Consider the following 26,017-nt stretch of genomic DNA (forward strand, 5'->3'; position numbering starts at 1 on the left):
CAATGTTCATCAATGAAATTTCTCTTTGCAAGTGATAGAGATCACTACAAAAAACATAAGCAATCACAATGTGGAGCTGTGAAGCCCAGTACCAGTGGACACATCTACAAAACAGCTCCTGTACCTAGGTCTCAGAACACAGTTCAATAATGAAACTGAATGTGATATAATTCCAAGAAAACAAGTCAAAAATCTTGTAACCTCTGTTTCTCCATAATATGGGCTGTTTCTAAAATGTGCTTTTGTGCCCCTCCCAAGTGTAGCCAATAGGAGTGAGTTTTCAGATTACATATTGTTGTTTACTTTTATTATTCAAAGATGTTTCCAACCACAAGTTGTTCTTGTGGGTGTGTACAGCCTAAACTTGTGTGAACTTTGCTCACATGACCTTGTTAACACTTAAAATACTCTCAGAATATAAATTATTTGTTGCTCTGAATAAAGTTGGCTATTGCATGAAACTTTAGTCTTCCTCATTTTTAGACTCCATTCTCCCAGGTTCAGACCACCAACTCTAGTGGTAACACCTAAGATTCAGGGAAGACTGAGGAATTGGGGCCCAGAAATACTTTAGGAGCCAGAGGATCAGGGAGTTTGTTGTGACACAGTTTTCTAGTAACATAAGAAGCTACACCCATAGAACCTTACTAACATGACTACCCAAATGTGCCCTAAACAAGAACACTGTCTAATATATCAGACTGCATGGGCAAAAGCTCAGGAGGACTCAACCATACACAAAGAACTACAGTCAAATGAATAAAGCAGGGCAGAGCTTGACAATTGGTTGTCCAGAGTGAAATGGTCAGCACAGACAACACATATACAAATAACCAAGTAATTGTTCAGACTGGGCAGGTTATATTTAGGAACATATATAGGAATATATGTAGGAATAATATGTAGGAATATTTGTAGGAATATATATATATAGGAATACATATAGGAATATATAATATATATATATATTACATCCATATATATATATATATATGGATGTAATAACAATTAGTGAGAAAAGATAAGCATAACTTTGAATGAAAAGTTGGAGGGTTTTGATGGAGAAAGGGGAAAGAAGAAATGTATTTATATTATTATCTCAGAAAAATTTAAAAATGTTTCAAATACTTTTTTAAGTTTAATCTTAAAAATGAGGCCAGCTCTTTTATACCTATATGGCCCTACCTGAAAATGTTATTTTGCTTCTTTAAACCTCCATTTCTACTTCCTTAAAATATGATAATTACAGTTATGACTCCTGCTTCTGTGGTAACGATTAGATAAAAATCCCTTGTATAGAGTATTTAGCAGAGTGTCTGGCATGTAGTGATCATCAAAACTTGGTGATTATAATACTTGTTATCATAAAATCACGAAAATCTTCCTCGTCACACATTTAATGGTAGAAGCCCTTATCCAGTCTTTCCTTGATTTCCAGTCTCTGCAACTTTTTTGAAAACTCAAGCCCCTTCGATACTTAATTCATCATATGTCAAATGGCTAAATATGCCTCTTAAGTAATGCAACTCAAGTGAGGAAATGTAGGCAAAAATAGCCTGAAGCTATTCCTAAAGTATGTAGTTAGTTTTATGACTGCAGAGGAGCCCACTCTGTAGTAATGTGGTACCAGAAATCCAGAGAGCAAGTCATGTACGTACATTTCCTTCATTGTTTCTCCTTGAGCTTCTGTTTCTTCAGCATTCCAAAGGCATTTCAGCCATCGCTGCTTCTGTATTTCCCATCAAATCTGGTGTTCTGATTTCTAGGCCTATTTCTCTGATATTGGTATGCTAATTGTAGTTTCTGAAAACTGCTTCTGAAAATCAATTTAACTATAATCTTATGTAATTATCTTTCACTTGACTTATACACTGATACATGTGTACGATCTTGATAAATTTATAGCTAGGCAACAATTATGCAAGTTGCTTTTCTGGAACAGTTTATACATCTACAAAGAGAGGTGGTAATATCAAAACTATACGGAGACACATTTGTGAAGTACTAAAGTAGGTAGTTACCACACACCACTGCTTACTTTTGATATCTGTAAACTAAAAAAAGACAAACATTATTTTGCTGTCGTTTTAACTGCTCAGATAAGAAAACTGAAATTTAACTATGTAACAATTGTGGAAAGATTCAAGTATAGGTAACTCTAATGTCTATAGTATATCATTACTCCTCAATTCATGTACTACTATGTGGCAGACAATCTACATTCAGCCCTTTATCAGCCAGCAAGGTTAAAGGGCTGATACTTATAAAATGCCTGGTATAAATCCAAGCATAAAGCAGACACACAAAACTTGTACTACGCTTCTCGTCATTTTTTCCTGTGTTATTTTTAAGAGAAAGAATAAACAAAACACTCTTATGAATAACAAAATCAGCAATAGTCCCACTCTCCTCTCATATTTAAGATTGAGCCACCTATCTAGCAATATGTAGCAATATTTACACTTTTCAGAGACTAGAAGAACAATTCAAAGACAAAATAAGTCCTTTAAAATTGGTCAAATAGTGGCTACCTAGCAGACCTGCACCGCAATGTCCCTAGTGACCCTGCAGTGCTTTCCCACACTCAGTTCTGTGTACTCCTCTCATCAGTGTGTTGGAGGCTGGCAGTGATAAGGAACAGAGAAGTTGAACCTCAGCTTGATCAAGAAATTTTTCATGGTGAAGAGCAGCCTACAGTAGGGAAACAGTGCTCAGGACCAGCGGAGTCTGCCTAGAGAGCATCTGGACATGGTTGTGATATACACCAGTGGGCACCAAAACAATGAGGAGAACACTCTACTGGCAGTTGACTTTTTAATTAAGGAAAGTGTATTCAATACGAGCACAGCTGGCAGGATGGATGTCTGCAAGCCCTTGTCTATCCAGGTCATGTAGTCTACTTGCAAGGCCTGTGAAGTGGCACAGAAGTACAACTATTTCCCTTGGGGTGGCGCTCATCTGGGTTACCTACTATGAGAGCTGCATCAGCTCTGAGTAGAGCTGCATTAATGAGTGGAACACCATGCAAGACCTGGAGCTCACAAGACCCGACTCACCAGCATTGCTTCTGGACAAGCCAACTGAGAGGGAAAGAAATGAGCATCTCATTAAAGCCAAGCTCCAGAGCATCATGATGATTTAGGACCTTGAAAAAATGTGACTTCTAAGGAAATCAACAATGAACTGGAGAAGCAATGAACTGTAACCTGAAAGAATTCAAGGAGTTCATTGATAACAAGATGTTGTTCATCTTGGGTTAGGTGGAAAAGCCCTCCCTTATCTTTGACCATCTTTATTTAGGCTCCAAGTGTAATGCATCCAATATGGAGGAACTGAAGGGCTCAGTGGTTGACTACATTTTAAATATCACTAGAGAAACAGAAAATGATATGGGAGTTCCTTCTGTATGCTGTGATTGCCATTAATGAATAAAGAAATTGCTTTGGACTTATAGCAAGGCAGAATTTAGGTAGGTGGGGAAAACCAAACTGAATGCTGGGAGAAAGAAGGGCAGAGTCAGAGAGAAGCTATGGAGCTGCCACCAGAGACAGTCGCTGGAACTTTAGCAAGTAAGCCAACTATGTGGCGATATACAGACTACTAGAAACGGGTTAAATTAATATGAAAGAGTTACTCAACAAAAAGCTAGAGCTAATGGGCCAAGCAGTAATTTAATTAAGACAGTTTCTGTGGGATTATTTCGGGGCTAAGTGGCTGGGAGCCAACAAGCAGCTCCCTCCTTACTACAAGACAGTTTTTCCCCATGGCTTCTTTTGCATACATCTGAGTCTATGATGAGAAACCACAGACCTTGTCCACTGAAATGAAGCCTATAATTTTATCAAGAAAGCAAAAAGGAATCATCCAAGTGCCTGGTCCATTACAAAATGGTGTCATTCAGCTGATCTGCATCCACGGTCATAGCCTACAAGATGAAGGAATTTGGCCGACTGTATCGAGGAGCAGCAGGCTGCGTCCTGCCACCCAGCTAGCTTTACGGGCAGCCGGCATGGCTAGCTTACGCCCCGAAATAATTACACAGAAAGCAGGGAGATGCGGGCAGTCCTCCACCCAGCTCAATAGAAGTTTACTTGACCAAGAAAATCTAAATAATAACAACAGCAAGAGGAGTTTCCCTGATGACTTTGAGTGCAATGCTGTGTTTTGAATTCTCAGTAAAGTGAAGCCTTCCTAAACATCCTGTGTTGTCTGCATGTACGCTGCTGGTGGGGCTCCTGAGACCTCCACAGAGCGGCATGAAGACCCCTGTGCTCCTGTCATCTGCAGCCAGCCAGCCTTCCTGCCCCATGTCACATCTTCCCCAATGGCCTACTTGAGCAGCAGGTCCCAAGCTCCAGAGAGGCTGTTCTCTGGTCCAGCCAACAGCCTCCCTGCCTCCATTTTAACTACCAGCAGACTTGAGGAAGCCAGATGTCGGTGGCTCTGGAGCTGGGATTTCCCCCAGAACCACCAGCAAATCTTCTAGAGCCTTCCAGAGAACCCTCAAAAGTCCTTCTAAAATCCCTCCTATTGAAGAATTCTCACTGTGATAAGAACACAGCCAACATGGGAGTAGTGAAGGAAGAATGGTCAACTAAGAAAGATCGAGCTAAGGACCTGAGGCTTCTGTTCAGTAATGAGGCAGGGAAGCCGACCACCAATAGCTACCTGGTGCAGCATCAGGAGTCCATCATCCAGCTGCAGAAGGCAAGCCTGGTCTGAAAGCACATCAAACAACTAGAGAGGTTGAAGATCCAGCCTTCAGACCACTATCAATCTGCAGGGAAAGTGCCACCAGCAGGCTGGAGGCTAGCACCATGAGGATGGCCAGGAGCCTGGACATGCGAACCTAATGCAGCCAATCAGGGACTGATGAGAAACTTCCAGAAGGAGTCTGGGTAAATAAACCTATTCTTACCCTCCTCCACCTATACAGTGACATATGAAAGACTTCCTGAAGACCGTGTGTTACATGACAAATGTTCACCACCTAACCTGGGCTCCCAGAAAGCCTCCTCCTCCATGAGTTCCAACCTGATCCAGAGCTCCAGTAGTGACAGCATCCACAGTGTCCAAGAAAGCCAAGGCTGGAGAAGCAGTGGGCACAGAAGATCAAGATGTGACTCCAGTTGGCAGGCTTCACTGTGTCATTCTCACTAAAATGTTCCCACTTCATCTCCAAACTGGGAGGTCTCAACTTCTCCATGGAGGACCTGTCCAATGAGGCTGACACATCCACCATTGCCAGCTTGTGGGATGACAAATATGGTCATTCTTCCTTCTTGCATGAACCCAAAGCCATTTGAAAAGCCAGTCTAGGATGAATAAAAGGTAACCAGTATTCTGCCATGTGAGTTGAGGTTCTCATGGTGTCTTGATCACTGCCACTCATGCCTTGATCTGTGTTAACTTCAGTCATCCTGGCTTTCCTCACTCTTGCCAAAGAGAAAAAGGGAGGAAACAGAAGTAGCATAGCACACATGAAGGAGACCCAGTGTAGGGCCTAGGCAACCTGAAAACTGTCAAGCAGGAGGCCGTCAGCACTGACCCTTAATCCCTATCTTTGAGAAGATATGGACACACAGGCTGGGGCAGTGTCTTGTTTCTGAGTGTCTTGCCTGCCATGTCCTAGGTTTTATCTCCAGCACCCTATAAAATCAGGCTTGGTAGCACACTTCCATAATCCCATCATTGGACTTGGAGGCAGTTGGAATTTGAAAGTTATTCTCAGTTGTATAATGAGTTTCAGGCCATAGTGGTGGAGAGAAAATAAATCTGTACATACAAAATATTTTAATGTGCAACCTGTAAGAAAAGAGCCATGGTGATATTGTCACTACAGCCCTCTCCCCAGGTCATTCCTGTCTTCGACGGAAAATTCTCAAATAACAACACAAGTTCTACCTCCATTCTCACTGTCCACTTTGTTTTTAAAATAGTAATGACCAAGGTTTGTTCCAAGGAACAATGTTGTGTCTGAAAGGATTTTTTCCAAGAGACTTGTTGGGGGGGGTTGTTTTCTTGTTTTGTTTTTGTGGGTTTTTTGGAGGGTGGGGTCCCCAAAAGCATCAAGATTTTGAACCTGACCATCCCAAGTACAGCTAGGTGAAATCATCAGAGGAAAGCACTGAAGGCATATGCAGTGGGGATGTAGGATCCTCAGCTTCTAGCATCAAGCTTACATCACTCAGTCATGTGGAAGGAAGTACTACAAACATCACTGAGCCATGTCTGCTGCTAATAAGACATTGTTTTGTTTGCAATTGGAACAAACTTATGTCCTTGAGGTTGTGGGTCTGGGGTGAGGATCATTTTACTGAAACACTGTGATCAACCCCCTCCCCCCAGCTAGGCTCATTAGGTGCCATCTGAACATTTGTTGAGGAAAGGCATGTCAGCAATGGGATACTTTTACATGGGCCCCTCTCCAGGAGCCACAGTTAGGAGTGGGTCTGTTGAAAAATCTTCACAGATGTTTGCACACATCCCTTCCTGCAGGAAGAGTACTCCTTCCTGTCAATAGAATACAGCTTCCTTTTCAAAAAATAAAATAAAATTGATCAAATAATAATGATATTGAGCTATTTTTAAATGTCATAGCAAAAAAATTACAACTTCATGAATATGATCATTATATGAAATTAGTAGGACAGTGCAATACCCAGAAATGTGGGTTTAAGAAGTATACACGTTTTTCTGTAAGTAGAGAATTCTAAATAAATTTGATATAGCTTATAAAGCAAAATGCTTCTGAACAGACATAGTTAAATAAATTGACATATTCTTGTCTATGTTTTAATTACCTCCTATTTTCTATCTGTTGTAAACAGAGACTGCTTATTCATTTCCCAGCTTCCCAGACCCGAATAATCACACAGAATCTATATTAATTGCAACACTGTTCATTGCCAATGATTCAGGCGTATTTCTAGCTAGCTTTTATATATTGAATCAAACCATTTCTATTAACCTATGTATCAAAACGAGGCTGTGGCTTACTTGTATAATCCAGTGTCTGCCTCCTTCAGCAGCTATTAGGTATCTTCCTGACTCCACCTACTTTCTCTCTATATCTCTGTGAAGATTTCCAACTTGGCTGTACACTGCTAAGCCATTGGCCAAAACAACGTTATTCATCAACCAACAAAAGCAACACATATAAAGAAGGACATCCCACATCAATTTGTAAGAGAGATATCCTCACAAAAATGTTATGAATATGGTCATAAACATAATACCTGGGTTTTCAAAGATGACATAAATATTAATTTATTAGTCATATATACTAAAAGTTCAGTAAATGAGTATGTATTATCTATGTAAAGCCATGCAGGGATTTCATTAAGAACACAATGAAAGTGTTAGTAGCTGTAGATATCAGTATTTATGGTATTAAAAGGTTGAGGTACCCTAGGTTCCCATAGGAGAATGTGCTTTGTTCATCTGGAGTTGTTGTTATGATTTATTTCACTCAAGAACATTTTTATGTAGCCCTGAGTACACAGGTAAATAAAATAGACAGAAATAAAATGTTTACTAATAATACATCATAACATTTATTGTATAATTCCTTACATATGCATAAACATAAACATTTTATTGGTTATTAAAGAAAAAAGCATGCTAATGAAATAGACATGTTAGTTATTTTTACATAAGGATATTTGGTAGCAGGATATAGAAAATGTTCCATTTTTACAGAGTTGATAATACTTAGATTTAAGATTAGCAGTGCTGAAAGTGACATTTCACATAATTTTGTAATACAAAATGGCAGAAGTATGTATAAGAACATTCCAGAAACTGCTGTAAAGTCTCTCCTAATTCCCAAGCTAATTTATTTATACAGCTCACATTCAGTCCTAGAGCATGTACATCATGTCTCCAGCCTGGGGCATGGGCAGACTCACTCACCTTCTACCTATACTCTGCAAAATCAAGCCCCATCAAAGTGAGGTGACTTGACATCCTGCATAAGAAGTAAAACTAATATCACCTAGTGGTTAACTTTCAGAACAATGTGCTCTGGCGTGAGCTGCGAGCCTTGACAGGCAAGTACAAGGTCATCACACACCAGACTGTCCACAAAATATGGACCGTGGACAAGAATGGTAGGGAGAGCAGTATTGAAGGATTCAACCAAGGTAAGACTTGATTAAAACACTTGAGTTCCCTGCACATGCACCTGGTGACTATTATCTTTATGTGGGGGCAATGGAATAGACAATCTGCTGTTTCTAAAACTGGTTAGGGTCAAACTGGCCCATGTTTTCTGCCAGACTCCATATCAATTTCTTCTCAGAATCCTGTGACCAATTCCCTGTCATTACTATTCTGACTTAGAAAGCCCTCCTTACAAACCCAGGCCCTTCTTGTCTTCTCTTTCTGTAGCCTCCCTTCTTCCATTAACCTGAGTGCAGCATTCCTTATTACTAACAAAAGAAAATAAAAATAAAACTTGAACAAAATTTTATGACTCTCAAGTTAGCAGTTTTATCAATGGTTTACAAAATAAAATACTCTAACAATTTTATTTATTCAAGAATGTACAAATTTTATATTCACATGCTGAGAAATGATGGTGGAAAAGAATAAAACATTTTTTTCTCACAACTAAAACTTTATGATTTTGTAAGAGCAGAAAATTTTGTATGTATAATAAAAACACTACAATTTATAGCATACAATTTTTGAATCTGAGCTGAGATGTTGCTGGGCAGCATCCTAGTGTTGCATTTTGTGACAGTATAGACAATGAAAAATGTAAATGTGTGTTCAGAACCAAGGTTGCAGTAAAGTCACAGTGTTACATGGGCTAGTCCTACCAGAAATAAAATGGATTCATTATGAATTCGATTAGTTCATTGCACATTTAGAAACCTTTTACAATAGACAAATTTTTCACTGCCCCTTGCATTTAAATATTTGGCACCCTATGGGATTGTGACCCACAGTTTAACAATCTAGGGTCTAGGTAATTATGGAGGCTGACAGAGAACCACAGTCTGTTACTCAGAGAAAAGCAGAGAAATATCACTTGGTTCAGATGATAAGAAAATTGTTTGTTAGGGGGTGGGGGGGGTGAGAGGAAGAACATTATCTACAGGAACCGAGTGAAGAATGGGGGAGGGTACAGTTAGGCCATTTGAAGGGCTCCTGACAATATCAACTGTCAAAACCACACATAATATTGGTCTATAATTTTAGGAATTCGCTAGGTGTTTGTGCAGCCTTAGAATTATGAATTTTCATCTTAGGTCTTCCCTTTTAGAAGCTTATTCTTATGAAAACAAGGAAACTATTTTTATAACACATGATTATTTTTAATGCCAAAATCTCTAAGTGACACAAATGTTTATGCATGCATAAAAACTTAATTTTGTCTCCATATTTTCTTCTGTATTTGAAGCTACTAGTATTTTAAAGGCAAGCCAAAAACCAATCTCCATATTTAATGTATATTTGAACCATTTAAAAGTAGACTATATATGACACAACTTTCAGTATATTTACATACAAATTGATGCACCAAAATGTTACTGGTAATGTTTTCTCCATGATTATAGGCTAATAAATTTCTTTTGCTTGTATATATTTTCTTAAAACTTCTATGATACACATGTGATGTGTTACTTTCATAATAAAGAAAATAAATTCTCCATTATTAATCACATGTTTGATGTAACATAAAATACTCAGTTTTACTGAAGCAAAGAAATGTGATATTGGTGGGTCTTTGTTGTCAAAAATAAGTGGGAAACTGGCCATTTACCTTTGTGAAAGACCAGTGAAATATTACATCTAAGTTGAATAAAGCTTAGTCCTGGAACAGATTTCTCAGTTAAGAATTTGTTTTCTGATTTTACACATCACTCATTATGTATTTTAACAATACCTTTTCTTTCAGAAATGGAGTGTTACTGACTTTAAAGGTTTAGGAAGGTATAAAGGACTGCAAACCACATAACAGGCAAGGTCTTTAGAAACTAAGGACAGAAAAAAATGATTGTATTATTCCATTATAGGTGATAGAATCACAGGATTGTCCAACCATTTGTAATTGCAATATGATGTTGTCACATGTCATCATCAACTTGGTGGGCCTCATTCACAGATATCCCAGATTGGTGCATTTCACAGATCACAGGTAAATGATAGCCTCTCTACAAAAGAAAGCACCACTACAGATACATAATAAGGCACATTAGAACTGTCATACAAATTTGTGTTAGTCATTACATTTTTATTATTCAATATAAAAATAGCCAGTAAGGGCCTGTTCGCCTGCAAGCTCAGTGGAACTTTGGAATACAGATTGCTCCAATACTGAGGGGGATCTAAGAGCCAGCCAGCAGGGACTATTCCTACCAGTGGGCTATCCCACAACCCACCCCACTCCCACAGCCGCCTGTTCCCCTGTGAGCTCAGTGGAACCCTGGAAAACAGCTAGCTCCAATACTGAGAGGATCTAAGAGGTGAGCCAGTGGTCACAGGGCTGAACAGCCAGACACCCCATTCTCTGGAACCTCCCAGGTGGGGCAAAATCCAATGGCCCCTCCTCAACTTCTTTAGCTTTTCTAGCCAGACAGCAGGGAGCATTCCTGCAGCTGGGCTATTTCCAACCCACCCTGCCTCCACACCCGCTTTTTCAACTGCTAGCTCAGTGGAACTATGGAATGCAGAGTGCTCCAATACTGAGGGGGACCTGGGAACTTGCTCCAATATTGAGGGATCCTAAGAGGCAGTCACAGCTTGGATTGGACCAAGATGCCAAAACACTGCAAGAATTCCTCCAACATCCTAAAAAGCAACCAGAACCCAGTGGACACACAAAAGGAAGATGTGATCATCCTAACCCAGAAGAAGAAGAAGAAAATGACATTAAATAATTCCCATCAACCACATGATGGCTCACAATCATCTGTAATGAGGTCTGATGTCCTCTTCTGGCCTGCAGGCATACACACAGACAGAACATTGTATACATAATAAGTAAATATTTAAAAAAAAGTTTTTAAAAAAATGATGGAGACCTTTAAAAAGGAAGTGAAAAACTCCCTTAAAGAAATGGAAGAGAAGACAGACAAAAAGCTGGAAGAAATTAATAAAACCCTCAAAGAAACCCAAGAAAACCAATAAAAACCAAAAAACAGGTGAAGGAAACAGTTCAAGACTTGAAGACTAAAATAGAGGTAATAAAGAAAACACAAACCTAGGGAATTCTGGATATGGAAAATATGGGTAAACAAACAGGTACTACTGAGATGTATATAATCAACAGAATACAAGAGATAGAAGAAAGAATCTCAGGTACTGAAGATATGATAGAGCAAATAGACTCATTAGTTAAAGAAAACATTAAATCCAACAAAATCTTAACAAAAAACATTAAGGAAATCTGGGGCACCCTGAAAACACCAAAGCTAAGAATAATAGGGGTAGAAGAAAGAGAATTCCAGCTCAAAGGCACAGAAAATATGCTCAACAAAATTATAGAAGAAAACTTTCTCAACCTAAAGAAATTAGACAATAAAATCCTAAACAACCCAATTAAAAAATGGGGTACTGAACTGAATGGAGAATTCTCAACAGAAGAATTTCAAATGGCCAATAGATACTTAAGAACATGTTCAACTTCCTTAGATATCAGGGAAATTAAAATAAAAACAACTCTGAGATACCATTTTATACCAGACAAAATGGCTAAGATCAAACACACCAAGGATAGCTTATGCTGGAGATAATGTGGAGTAAGGGGAACACTCATCCATTGCTGGTGGGAATGCTAATTTGTGCAACCACTTTGGAAATCAATATGGCGGTTTCTCAGGAAATTGGGAATCAACCTACCTCAGGATCCAGCAATACCACTCTTGGGAATATACCCAAGAGATGCTCAGTCATACTACAAAAGCATTTGTTCAACTGTGTTCATAGCAGCATTATTTGTAATAGGCAGAACCTCAAAAAAACCTACATGCCCCCAAATGGAAAATGAATAAATTAAGTGTGGCACACTTACACATTAGAGTACTACTCAGTGGTAAAATCAATGACATCTTGAATTTTGCAGGCAAATGGATGGAATTAGAAAGCACTATCCTGAGTGAGGTAACCTAGACCCAAAAAATATGAATATGGTATGTACTCACTCATAAGTGGATACTGGCCATAAACAAATGACATTGAGCCTATAGTTCATGATCCTAGAGAAGCTAAATAATGTGAACCCAAAGAAAAATACATATATACCCACCTGGGAATCAGAAACAGACAAGATTATCTGACAAATTTGGGAGCATGGGGGTGGGGGTAGAAAGAAGAGGAAGAGGGGAGGGTTGAGGAGAACTTGAGGGAATGGGATAGTTGAGATGGAAGGACATATATGAGAGCAAGGAAGGAGATAACTTGATTGAGGGAGCCTTTATGGGGTTAGCAAGAAACCTGGCTCTAGAAAAATGCCCAGGAATCCACACGGATGACCCTAGTTAAGACCCTAAGCAATAAAGGAGAGGGTGCCTGAGCTGGCCTTGGCCTGTAGTCAGGCTGATTATTATCTTAAATATCACCATAGAACCTTCGTCCAAAAAACAGATAGAAACAGAGGCAGAGAGCTGCCCCAGAGCACTGGACTGAGCTCCCAAGGTCCAGTTGAAGAGTGGAAGGAATGAGATTATGAGCAAGGAGGTCAAGACCATGCGGAATTCACCCACTGAGACAGTTTGCCTGAGCTAGTGGGAGCTCATCAACTCCAACTGGACTGGGAGTGAACAAGAATGGGATCAAACTAGTACCTCTGAATGTGGTTGACAGTTGGGGAAGACTGAGGGGCCACTGACAGTGGCAGGCACCAGGGTTTGTCTCTATGTCATGTACTGGCTTTTTTGGGATCCTATTCTCTTTGGATGTATACTTTTCTTAACCTAGATGTAGTGGTGGTGGGGGGCTTGGACTTGCCACAGGGCAGGGTGCTTTGTCCTCTGTTATATTTGGAGGGGGTGGGAGGGGGTGGGAGGGGGTGGGAGTGGGTGGGAGGGAGTGGGAGGGAGTGGGAGGAAGGGAGGAAGTGGGAATTTAGATTGCTATTTTTTAAAGTAATAAAATAAAAAAAATAAGCAATATGTTCATAGAAAAAATAGCAGGTAAGTAAAACATCAAAGAATTCTACTGCTTTTCAAATATTTTTCTTTCCCCAAGCATCCTTTAATTCCTAGATGATTCATAGTCACATTTAATGCTGATGAGTTAGTGAGACAGACAGGGGTGTGGCTAAACACAGATACTGCTTTAATAGACTTCCCCTTAAAGATGAAAGAACCCATAAGGAATACTTTAAAACTTTCACTCACACAAAATTAACTAGAAAAATATTGTGACAGATGGTGTCCCTCATGTTGTCTTCACATTTTGACTGTGGCCTTCAATGCATTCCAATTTTCCTAACTCAGAAAGAAAACTCAATTATTGCGAGAGTATTGCAGAGTTTTTAAACTTCATTTTGATGATTTTTAACTGAAAAGATAAGAAAATAAGGTAACCAGTCACAAGTAAGAGGAGGAAGAGCTACAAGGTAATGAACTTAAACAAATATAATAAGATCATCAGTTATTTACTCTTCCACGTATTCCTTCTTTTTTGCCCTTCCATCCCACACTCCAATTCCCTAATTCACTGTAAACTTTTATTCTATTGTTTTCTTTCTATTTTCCTCTTAAAAGGAATTTCCCCCACTTCCTCTTACTAGTTTCCTGACCTCTATAGGTATTCCAAATGAAATATATTTAACTGAATGTCAACATCAACAAATGAAAGAAAATATGAGACCTTTATTTTTCTGGGTCTAGATTACCTCAGAATGATTGTCTCTAACTCCATCTATATTACTTATGAACTTTGTAATTCCACTTTTCTTAATATCTGAATATTCCATTGTGTAAATAGACCATAGTTTTATTATCTCTTCATCAGCGTGTTTCTATTTCATGACAATTATAAATAGAGCACAGATAAACATTGAAGAACAAGTATCCTCATAATAGGGTATAGGGTGCTTTGGGTATATGCCCAAGAGTCGTATAGCTAGGTCACACAACAGAACTAATCTCAGTTTTTGGAAGCATCCTTACATTAACTTCCTAGTACTTGCACGAGTTTTGCACTCCCGTTGCCAGTGAATGAGTGTTTCTCTTTCACCACTTCCACACCAGCATTTGTCATCACTTTTTTTCATCCCTGAAAACAGACAAACTAGTAACATTGTACCATCTGAGTTGGTTACATTTAGGAATATATATATATATATATATATATATATATATATATGCAATAAAAATGAATGAAAAAAGAGGCCTTGGATTTGAATGACAACAGGTTAGGGTCTATGGAAGGGTTTGGAGGGAGATATAAGAAAGAGAGAAATGGAACTATAATCACAAGAACTTTAAGTAGGGGAAAATGAAAGAAAGGTAGAAAAGAAGGAAGGAAGGAGGAACGGAGAGAGGGAAGAAGGAAGGAAGGGAGGGAGGGAAGAAGGAAAGAAGGAAGGAAGGAAGGAAGGAAGGAAGGAAGGAAGGAAGGAAGGAAGGAAGGAAGGAAGGAAGGAAGGAAAGAAGTGGCTAAACAAGCTCTGACAGCAAATTAGTAAGCAGCTGTGGTTCTGCTTCAGGTGCTGCCTCTGGATACCTGTCCTGAACTATTGTAATGATGGTATCTTTGCCTTTGATGGTACATAGGAATTTGTGTTTGTTTCCTATGCTTCTGTTTATCCATATCGAGTTAAATTTTATGTATGATAAATATGGATTTACTTTCATTCTTATATGTACAACTATATACATTTTGATCAGTACCATTTTGTAAGGATACTCCCTTTCTTCTTATGTATACTTTTGACTTCTTCATCAAAAATCAGGTGTCCAAAGGTATGTGGATTTATTCCCATCTTCAGTTCTTTTCCATTGATTGTCATAACTTTTTAAATCAATTCTATGTTGTTTTTCTTAACATAGTTTTGAAATAAAGCTTAAAAACCAGGAATACTGATACTGCCAGCAATAATTTTTTTCTGGTTAGGGATAGCATTGGCAATCCTTGGTTTTTGATACTTTCATAAGAAGATAATTTTTTATTAAATTTCTTTGAAGAATTATGTTGGGATTTTGGTTGGGGAATGCATTGTGTCTGTAGATTGCTTTTGGCAGGATAGCCAAGTTCATAATATTAATTCCATCATCAAGAACTTAGACAACAATGAGTGCATTAAGAGAGACTTACATAGATCTAATCTACATGGGAAGTAGAAAAAGACAAAATCTCCTGAATAAATTGGGAGCATGGAAACCTTGGGGGAGGGTTGAAGGGGAGAGGGAATAGGCAGGGAGGGAGAAGAAAAACATGTAGATCGCAATAAAAATCAATAAAAAAATAATTCTACCATCATTGAGCTTTGGTCATCTTTCCAACTTCTAGATTCTTCTTTCTTTCTGCATTGTCTTAAAATTTTTATTATACAAGTATTTCACTTGCTTAAAATTTTTGAGGCTTTTGTCAATGGTACTGTTTCTTTGATTACTTTTTCAGTATATTTGTATATTGGAAGGCTACTTGTAGTGATGGGAGAGGCAGGCTGCGTTCCCAGCACCAGGCTGCCTTGCTAGTTTTCACCCCAAATAATTACACGAAAACTGTATTATTTTAAACACTGTTAGGGCCCATTAGCTCTAGCCTCTTACTGGCTAATTATCACATCTTGATTAACCCATTTCTAATAATCTGTGTAGCACCACGAGGTGATGGCTTACCAGAAGGATCTTAACCTGAGTTCATCTTGGAGAAGAAAGCTATAGCGTCTGTCTCACTTCCCGTCTTCCCAGCATTCTGTTCTGTCTACTCAACCTACCTAGTTTTCTGTCCTATCAAGGGCCAAGGCAGTTTCTTTATTAACCAATGAAAGTAACACGTAGACCCTCCTCCATCAGCTACTGATTTTTGTGTGCTAACTTTGGATAGTGCTACTTTTCTGAATGTACTTATCAGTTGTATAAGTTTCCTGGTAAAATTGTTAAGGTTTCTGTGCATACTATCATATCTTCTGCAAATACAGATACTTTAACTTCTTCCTTTCTTATTTGTATATTCTTGATTTCCTTCAGTGATCTTACTGCTTTAGCTAAGGCTTCAAGCACTGTATTGAATAACTATAGAAAAAGTGGACTTGGTAGCCCGTTCCTGAGTTTAATGGACATACTGTGAGTTTCTCTCCATGAAGAATGTTGACTGTGGACTTTCTGTAAATTGCCACAACTTAACAATATGTAGAAAGTAAGAAACTTTGGAATATCCCACTCCAAGTGGAAAGTCCTTACCTCTCTCTCTTTCTCTTTCCCCCTCCCTCCCTTCTTCTTTCTCTCTCTCTCTCTCTCTCTCTCTCTCTCTCACACACACACACACACACACACACACACACACACAAACACACACATACACATGCAGACTCCAGGCTCAGGGATCTATACAGAATCAGAGGTAGAACAATTGTAGGAGACAAAGTTGGTATATGTCTTCAAAGAAACAACATGTTGCACATACAACAGGGTTGATACACATATGAACTCAAAGATACTGTGACAGCACACATAATACCTGCACATGTCTAAACAAGACAAAATTCCAGCACCAAGTAGGGGAAATAGAAACAAAATTACACTCCTTGCAAAGAAACAATTTGCAACTGATGAATGCTAGAAAAAGAAAAATCATTTTTGATCAATAGAATGACAATAATACTAAAGGGCAAGTCCTATCTCAGATGCAGTTGGCCATCATAAAACAGACCACATGAAACTTTTTTGTATTTTTTTGTTTTCATTTTGGTTTTCTTTATTTTTCTTGAAAAATATATTCTTCTCTCATACAATACATCCCAACCTGTTTTCTCTCCCTCCACTCCTCCCAATTCTTCTCTCCCCTCTCTGCAGATCCATTTCCCTTCAAGAAAGAGCAGTACTCCAAGAGATGACAGTCAAACAGGACAAAACAGGATACAATAAGACAAGGTTGAGAAAGCAACTAACAAGGCTTGAGAAAGCAACTCAGTAAAAAAAAAGTGTTGGGCAGGCAAAAGACTTGAAGACAGCCCCACTCCCACTGTTAGGAGTTCCACAAAAGCAGCTAACAATCATAGCAAATATCCGGAGGACCTGGTGCAGACTCATGTAGGCTCTGGGCTTGCTGTTTCAGTTTCTGTGATCACATATGTGTCCTTCTTAGTTGATTCAGTGGGCCATGTTCTCCTGGTGTCCTCCATCCCCTCTAACTCCTACAGTTTTTCCTCTGCCTCTTCTGTGGGGTTTCCCAATCTCTGAGAGGAGGGACGCAGTGGATACCTCCAATTTATACTCTGTCTGCATGTTGTCTGGTTATGGATGTCTGTAACCAATCCCATCTGCAGATGGAGGAAGCCTCTCTGATGATGACTGAACAAGGCTCCAATCTATGCGTATAGCGGAATATCGTTAGGAATCATTTCATTTATTTATTTATTTTTACTGTTAGTTTTTTTTTCTGTCCTAGGTATCTGAACTATCCAGAAGCCTATCTCTGTCTACCAGATAGTATAGCGTCTATGCTTCCTCTAGAGGCATGGGTCTCAATTAATCCAAATGTTGGGAGAAAGAAAGAAATTATTCTTAACTTGAAGTTGAGTAAATAGGAAGGGGAAGATCTGTGAGGAAATGGGAGACAGAAAACAGTATGATCAAAATTTTTTTTCATATGAATTTCTCAAAAATAAATAGAAATAAAAAGAAATTGAAAAGACATTATCTTTTAATGATAGAATAAAACCTAACTAGATACCAAATCTATCAATGCCCTGAATTTTGAGTCTATAACCTCCAGAAATGTGAAAAACTACTTTGTTATTGTTTTTGCACACAATGGTAGTTTTGTGCATCAACTTCACTAGGTAAAGAACACACAACCAACTAACATTCCTTCCTGTGATTCTCTGAATGTGTTTCTGGCATACTTTAGCATTTGAATTCACAAAATGAGTAAAGAAGATTGATTAGGGTGATGACATCATCCATTGTATTGAAGTATGACTAAGACAGAAAGACAGTCTGTGATTATTTTCAGAGTAGTTTGCAGAGAGTAAGAAAACAAAGTATGGAATTTTCATGCCAAATATTTTATATCTAATTCTTATTTATTTTATGTATATGTGCTTACCTCCTGGGAAAGGCAAAGAGGGTATCAGATATCAGGGAACTTGAGTTACAGATGGCTGTGAGATGCCATGTAGGTAATGGGAATTGAACCTAAGTCCTTTGAAAGTGCAACTAACTAGTGTTCTTAACCATTGAGCAATCCTTCTGACTCTTCATTCTCAAAACTTTCAACATGTTTTTTTTTTAAATTCTATTGATAAGAACTACTTTGAGTTTCTGAGTTGACAGGTTGTTCAAACTAAACACTCTGAAATGTTAGAGTTATCCAAGAGCTTACATGTTATATCATCAAAGTCTTTTTGGGTAAGGACTGGAGAGCTCTCATAGATCACTTACCTAGAAAGAAGTAGAGCTGAGAATTTAGCTTGGATCTATGAATTCTAAGAATTTCTATCGCTATATTTTTGAGAAATATAAACAAACTTAAAAATAGTGTATAGTATGTAAGAAAGCTTCCTATATCATCACATAATCTACCATAACCACATTATTTTTAATTGTTTTTATATCTCACAGGTAAATTATACATATCTGTGCCTGCAATGTGTAACTGTATTCAATAATGTTACAAAGTGGATATATTCCAAGATTAATACCTTTTCCTAGATATAAAAACAGAATAATAATAATGGTATGAAATATGTATGAATAATTAGTTATATTTTTCTGATATAAAAATATATTCTCTAAGTATGAGAACAAGACTAAAACTGAATGAAAAGAGCATCAACATTCACAGCACAAAAACAGAATTAACTTGCTTTAAGTTAAATAGAAATCAAAGCTATTTCACCAAATACAACTTGAAAGGATGACCAACAACTACAGCAGACTATACCTAATTTACTTTGTTTTGAAATTTGAGAAACCACTAAAGTCATTTAGCAATATAAGTCATTGTGGAAATGAACGGAATGTTTGTTTTATAGTCTTTGTTTCCAAAAACAAGGTACTTTTCTATTAAATTCATCCAGAAGCTGGAAAAATGGTAGATAAGTATAGTTTGGATGAGACTCACTATGTAGACCAGCATGGCTTCATACTCAAAGACATTAGCCTACCTCTGTTTCCCTACTACTGACATTAAAGTTGTGTGCTACCATGCCTAGAAATAATATTTAAGAATAATTCATAATATCTAGCTGTAACAAATTTACTTTAGAAATATAAATGACTGAAGGCTTATTCAACAAGTCTAAGCTTTCATTTTGCAAATGTTTCAGTGTGGTCTTGCCTGTTCAATAAAATTTTTGATAAAATCTCATATTCCTCAGTATTTTTATCGATTAACTCTTCAAAAGGATTACATCTACTTATTCTGATTGTCAATATTCAGTAAAATCTATAAGTTTCATGCCATATACACTTGCCTGAGTTATATATTGGTATAACATCCAGGAACCACAAATGATAACGAATGTATTTATTCTCCTTTAATCTTATTTAATTCATGTAATAGGGGTACATACATTTGTGTTCATTTCCTAAAGATAGCATAACTTCATAAAAGTAAATTCACACAAAAGTCATTCTCATTCCTCTTAACTTTTTTTCTTATATCCTTCTACTTGTCGCTTTCATTGTTCCAGAGAGTCTAAATTCTATGCATTTACATATAAATGCTTTTCATGTGTTCATATAAACCTAGGATCCACAAAGGAGAGAAAACATATGATATTGGTCTTTGTTAGTCTTACTTTCTTCTCTGAACATGATAATTTCCAGTTGCAAATAACACAGTTCCACTCCTTTTAAAAATTGAATAAAACTCTATTGTGTATATACCCTATCCATTATTTATTCCTTGAGTTTTTGGTAGAAATCTAAGTTGATTCCACAAATTGGATACTGTGAATATAATGGCAATCAATAAGTAAGTGTAAATATGTCTTTAGTATTTTGATGTAGTGCCTTTTAGGTATACACAAGAAGAAATTTAGCTGGGACAGATAGTTGTTAGTTCTACTGCTATTTCTTAAAGAACATCCATATTGGATTCTATAGTAACTAGACTAAATTACATTTCAACTAAGAGTTATATAAAGGTGCCCTTTCCCCCACATTCTCACCAGCATTTGGTATCATTTACTGTCTCAGCGATACTTATCTGATTCTGAAGAGGTGAAACCTCAACATAAAGATTTTATTTGTGTCTTGTTGACAACTAAAAATGCTGAATACTTTTGTTATTGTAGCTCCTATACATTTGTACTGCATATGTTGAGAAATGTCTATTCACTTCATTTGCCTATTTATTGACATAATTTGGAGTTGCTCTACTGCTTAGTTTTTAGAGTTCCTTATACATTGCAATTTTTAACTAGCAAAGATTTTTCTTCTTCTATATGCTGTCACATGACCTGATTGTTTACTTTTGCTGTGAGGAAGCTTTTAAATTTTGTGCAATACCTCCAATTATTTGTTTGTGTTTTCTTAGCTTTCTTTAGGGGACTTATTCATCTCCATTTTTTGTTTGTCTTTCTTCAGTTTAAGCTATTTATCCATCTCTTCACCTATCCAAAACCTCCACCTATTTTGGCAAATGGATTTTTTGGACATAGCCCTATATTGTCTTTTACCACTTTTAAAGTTATGGCAGAACTAAGTAGTTATGACATAGAGCACATGTCTCAGAGACCTTAAAATATTTACTTTATGGCTTTTTATAGCATAAGTTTCTGATTCCAAGTATAATAGAACCATCCAGAGAAAGCAACCTAGTAGAAAATGGAAAGAAATAATTTTGAGTACATATTACCCTTGAACTACCAGTGAATTTCATCTCTCATCTTTGAAGAAAAAACTCTTTAAAATGTGTTCTGTATTTTCTGCAGTTTCTTGACCACCATGTTCTTTCACGATCAATCCACTTGAGGTTTTGTCCACATTACACAACTGCATCGCAGTATTGTGAAATCTATGGTCAAATTTAGAGGGTTATATGTTATTTCCTGGCACAATTTGGCATCCTTAAAATATTTTCTTGTTTTGGTTTCTGCATCCAGTTGTTTAGCATCACTGTGTTTTTTCTTTGCACTGAAACTTGCATATTCCCATTCATCTTCCTGGCCTCTTAATGCAGAGTGGCTTACACAAATTAAGTACTTGGTCTTCTTTTCTTATCTGTCAATCAAAATTTACTTGGTATGTCCACCTAGTCTCATTGTATTAAATACCATATATGTGCAGTGGTTTATCTTGGTTATTAACTTGGCTGGATCTGTAATCAACTAACAGGTAAATTGCTAGTCAGGCAGCAGGAGCGTTTCCTGCTGAGAGAACCAAGAGAGAGGACAAAGAGACAGGACAAAGAGAGCACATGCTGTGACTTCACAGAGTAGACCAAGGGAGCAAACCAGGAGAGAAGACCAAGAGAACAAGCTAATAGAGACTTAAGTTGCTCCCTGAGATACAGACATTGACAGTACAGAGCAGAACAAGAACAATTCCTAAAGACTCAGACAGTCACTGCAAGGATTGGACTAAGATGTAAAGACACTGTCGACATCAACTGAAGGAAGAGATAGGTAAATGCCAATAAAAGAATTCATCAAGCAACCTAAAAAGCAACATGGGAACACAGGAACCCTGTGGTCAAACAATAGGAAGACTTGATCATCCTAACCCAGAAGCAGAAGCAAACAAATGTAACTTAATGAAGATGATGGAGACCTTTAAAAATGAAATTTAAAAACTCCCTTAAAAACCGAAGGGAAAGACAAATAAAAAATTGGAAGAAATTAATAAATCTCTCAAAGAAAAACAAGAAAAAAACAAACAGGAGAAGCAAACAGTTCAAGACTTGAAGACTAAAATAGAGGCAATAAAGAAAACACAAACAGAGAATTCTGGATATGGAAGATCTGAGTAAACAAACAGGATCTACAAAGGCAAGTATAACAAAAAATACAAGAGATAGAAGAGAGAATCCAAGTGGTTGAAAATACTATAAAGAAAATCAATTTATTGGTCAAAGAAAACATTAAATTCAAAAAATTCTTAACACGAAACATTCAGAAAAATCTGGGACACCATGAAAAGACAATTCCTAAGAATAATAGAGATAGAAAAAGGTGAAGAATGCCAGCTCAAAGGCACAGAAAATCTATTCAACAAAATCATAGAAGAAAACTTTCCCAGCCTAAAGAAAGATATCCCTATGAAGATATAAGAAGCTTACAGAACATCAAATAGACAGGATAAAAATAAAGCCCCCTTGCCTTATAGCAATCAAAAAACATACATAATAAAGAAAGTATATTAATAATAGCAAAGGATAAATGTCAAATAACATATAAAGGTATACCTAACAGAATTACACCTGAATTCTCAATGGAAACCATGAAAGCCAAAAGGCCCTGGGCTGATGTGCTACAAACACTAAGAGACCACTGATGCAAGCCCAGACTATTATACCTAGTAAATCTTTTTAATCACTATCGATGAAAAAAACCCAAGATATTCTATGACAAAACCAGATTTAAAAAATATGTATCCACAAACCCAGCCCTATAGAAAGTACTAGAAGGAAAACCTCAACACTAGAAAGCTAACAGCACCCTCAAAAACACAGGCAACAGAAACCACCCACCAGCAAAACTCAAAAAAGGGAAACACACAACCACTGCCACTGAAAAGTAACAGGAATTACCAACCACTGGCCATTAATATCTCTTAATATCAATGGACCCAATTCACCTATAAAAGACACAGGCTAAGAGAAAGGATATGAAAACAAGATCCAGCCTTCTGCTGTATACAAGAAACATCTCAACCTCAAAGACAGGCATTACCTCAGAGTAAAGGGTTGGGAAAAGGCCTTCCAAGCAAATGGACCTAAGAAAAAAGTGGGTGTAGATATGCTAATATCTAACAAAATAGATTTTAAGCTAAAATCAATCAGAAGAAATGGAGGACACTTTATAATTCATAACAGAAACAATCCATCAAGATAAAGTCTCAGTTCTGAACATCTAAGTCCCTAATACAAGAGCACCCACATATGTAAAAGAAATATTATTAAAGCTTGAATTACACATCAAACCCCACACACTAATAGTAGGATACTTCAACACTCCACTCTCACCAATGGACAGGTCAAACAGAAAGAAACTTAACAGAGAAATAAGAGAACTAACAGATTTCATGAGCCATATGGACTTAACAGACATCTATAGAAAAATTCCACCCAAACACAAAAGAATATACCTTCTTCTCAGCACCTCATAGAACCATCTCTAAAATTGACCATATATTCGATAACAAAGAAAACCTGCACAGATACAAAAAATTTGGAGTAACTCCTATATCTTATTGTATCATCGTGGTTTTAGGTTAGAATTTAACAAAAAAAAAAAACTTTTCACAGAAAGCCCACAAACTCATGGAGATTGAACACTGACTATTTAACTACCCCTGTGTTGTCAATGGGTTTCTTTCCTGCTCTGTTCCTGCAGTCATTAAGTCCCAAAGAAATCACACAGAGGTCTATATTAGTTATAAACTGATTGGTTCATCAGCTCAGGCATCTTATTAACTCTTATAACTTACATTAGCCCCATTATTCTAGTATATGTTAGTCACATGACTCAGTACCTTTTTTAGTGAGGCAGTCACATATTGCTTCTTCTGTGGCTAGGCAAGGACTGTGTTCTCTTCCCAGAATCCTCCTAGTCTCATTGACTTGCATCTACTTCCTGTCTGGTTGTCCTGCCTATACTTCCTGACTGGCTACTGGCCAATCAGTGTTTATTTAAAATATAATTGACAGAATACAGACCATTCTCCCACACCATTTCCCCCTCTGTTTTTAAACAAAGAAAAATATCCATAGTCCGTTTTTTGGGAATGTGGGATTAGTTTTCCAGGCTACTTTCTACTGGTTGGGAGTGCTGATAGTCTTATGGGAACCTAAAGAAAATTTAGAATTATGATAATATACTGACTGGAGTATCCTGTGAGGTTTGATCATCTCAGACATCATCTTGAATCTTTTCTGGATGTAAAACTCTGACATCTGGGCCATCTGTTTCTACTGGAGATTTTTCAGGTGGTCGTCCTTGGTCAAACCTGATTTTTCTTAACTCAAAATAAATCCACAGCCCCTCATTTTCTGTGGAAACAAAAGCAAATCCTCTTCTCCAAAGTAACTTACTTTTTGACTTCAGTTTTGAAGTCAAGGTATTTTCAAAATACCTGTCTTGGATCAATTCAGCAGCATTTATAAATAAATCTCTTTTAGCAGCTATTGCTTTTTCTCAGCATTCAGACAATTCAAAGAAAACATAATGACATACAGTATTAAGATTCTCTGTGTTTTCTATCTTTATGTGGCTATATTTTAAACTTTATTTATTTTTAGTTTTTGGCTTTTTGAGACAGGTTTTCTGAGTATCTTTGTCTATCCTGGAACTCTCTCTGTAGACCAGGTTGTCCTTGAACTCACAGGGGTTTACCTGCCACTGCCTCCCAGGTGCTGGGATTAAAAATGTATGCCAACACACCTTGAACTCGCAGAGGTCCATCTACCTCTGCCTTACAAGTGTTGGGATTAAAGTTGTATGCCACCACAACTTGAACACACAGAGTTCTGTCTGCCTCTGGCTTCCAAGTGTTAGGATTAAAGGTATGTACCACAAAACCCAACTACTCTCTTTCTTTTTTATTTTAAGGACTTTAGCCTCTTTCTTTACTCTCCCAAGCTTACATATATTTTTAACGCACTGTAAAACATTTAGAGGTTTTCTTTGTCTTTGAATCTCTCTTTACTGTATATCTCTTCTTTTCTCTGACCACATGAGTCTTTAATTTGCTAAGCAATATGGGTAGGATTAAAGCAGTGGCTTTGACAGCTGGATCCAGCTGATATTTTAGCTTTCTGAGATTCCAGCCTCATGGCTGAGGTACCAGCTGAAGCCATGTTTTCTGCCACAACTATATGGTGTTTCAGGGTCTGTGCTACCAACAGAAAGCATGTGGTCAGCTTTTCATCAACACCATTTATGTTTTTCATGGCAGGACCTCTTTAAAGAGCTGCAAGGATTTGCAGCTAATGCTGAGTCAGGAAGCCTCTCTTAAATGAGACACATTTGCCTCTAGCAAACAGATCCCACCTGAGAAAATGCTGCTATCAATAAGCTGTGCCTAACTCTATTCATTTTTGTCTAGAATTACTTTCTATACTCTGTCAGGCTTTATGTTGATGCAGTCATCCACACATTGGGCACCATTTGTTGTCTGGGGTTTTCTGTCCTGCCCAGTTCCTACAGTCATTAAGTCCCAAAGAAATCACACAGAGGTCTACGTTTGTTATAAACTGATTGGCCCATTAGCTCAGGCTTCTTATTAACTCATAACTTATATTAGCCCATTATTCTAGTATATGTTAGCCACATGGCTTGGTACCTTTTTTAGTGAGGCAGTCACATCTTACTTCTTCTATGGCTGTGCAAGGACTGTGTCCTCTTCCCAGAATTTTCCTATTCTCATTGACCTGCCTCTACTTCCTGTCTGGTTGTCTCGCCTATACTTCCTGCCTGGCTACTGGCCAATCAGCATTTATTTAAAATATAATTGACAGAATACATACCATTCTCCCACACCATGCCTGGATCAAGGAAGAAATAAATAAAGAAATCAAAGCCTTCCTAGAATTCAGTGAAAATGAAGATACAAAGTACCCAAATCTATGGGACACTATGAAAGCAGTGCTAAGAGGAAACTTGATAGCACTGAGTGCCAACATAAAGAAAATAGAGAACTCTCACATTAATGACTTAGCAGCATAT

At 37.5% G+C, this 26,017-nt stretch overlaps 1 pseudogene; it reads left to right on the forward strand.

Moving 5' to 3' along the window:
- Nucleotides 1–2,550: 2,550 nt before the first annotated feature.
- On the forward strand, nucleotides 2,551–5,306 carry LOC121437332 (annotated as a pseudogene).
- The last annotated feature ends 20,711 nt before the right edge of the window (nucleotides 5,307–26,017 follow it).

The sequence above is a fragment of the Microtus oregoni genome, unplaced genomic scaffold (assembly GCF_018167655.1).
Source record: "Microtus oregoni isolate MIOR12 unplaced genomic scaffold, Mior012 000052F_000, whole genome shotgun sequence".
Classification (NCBI taxonomy): Eukaryota; Metazoa; Chordata; class Mammalia; order Rodentia; family Cricetidae; genus Microtus; species Microtus oregoni.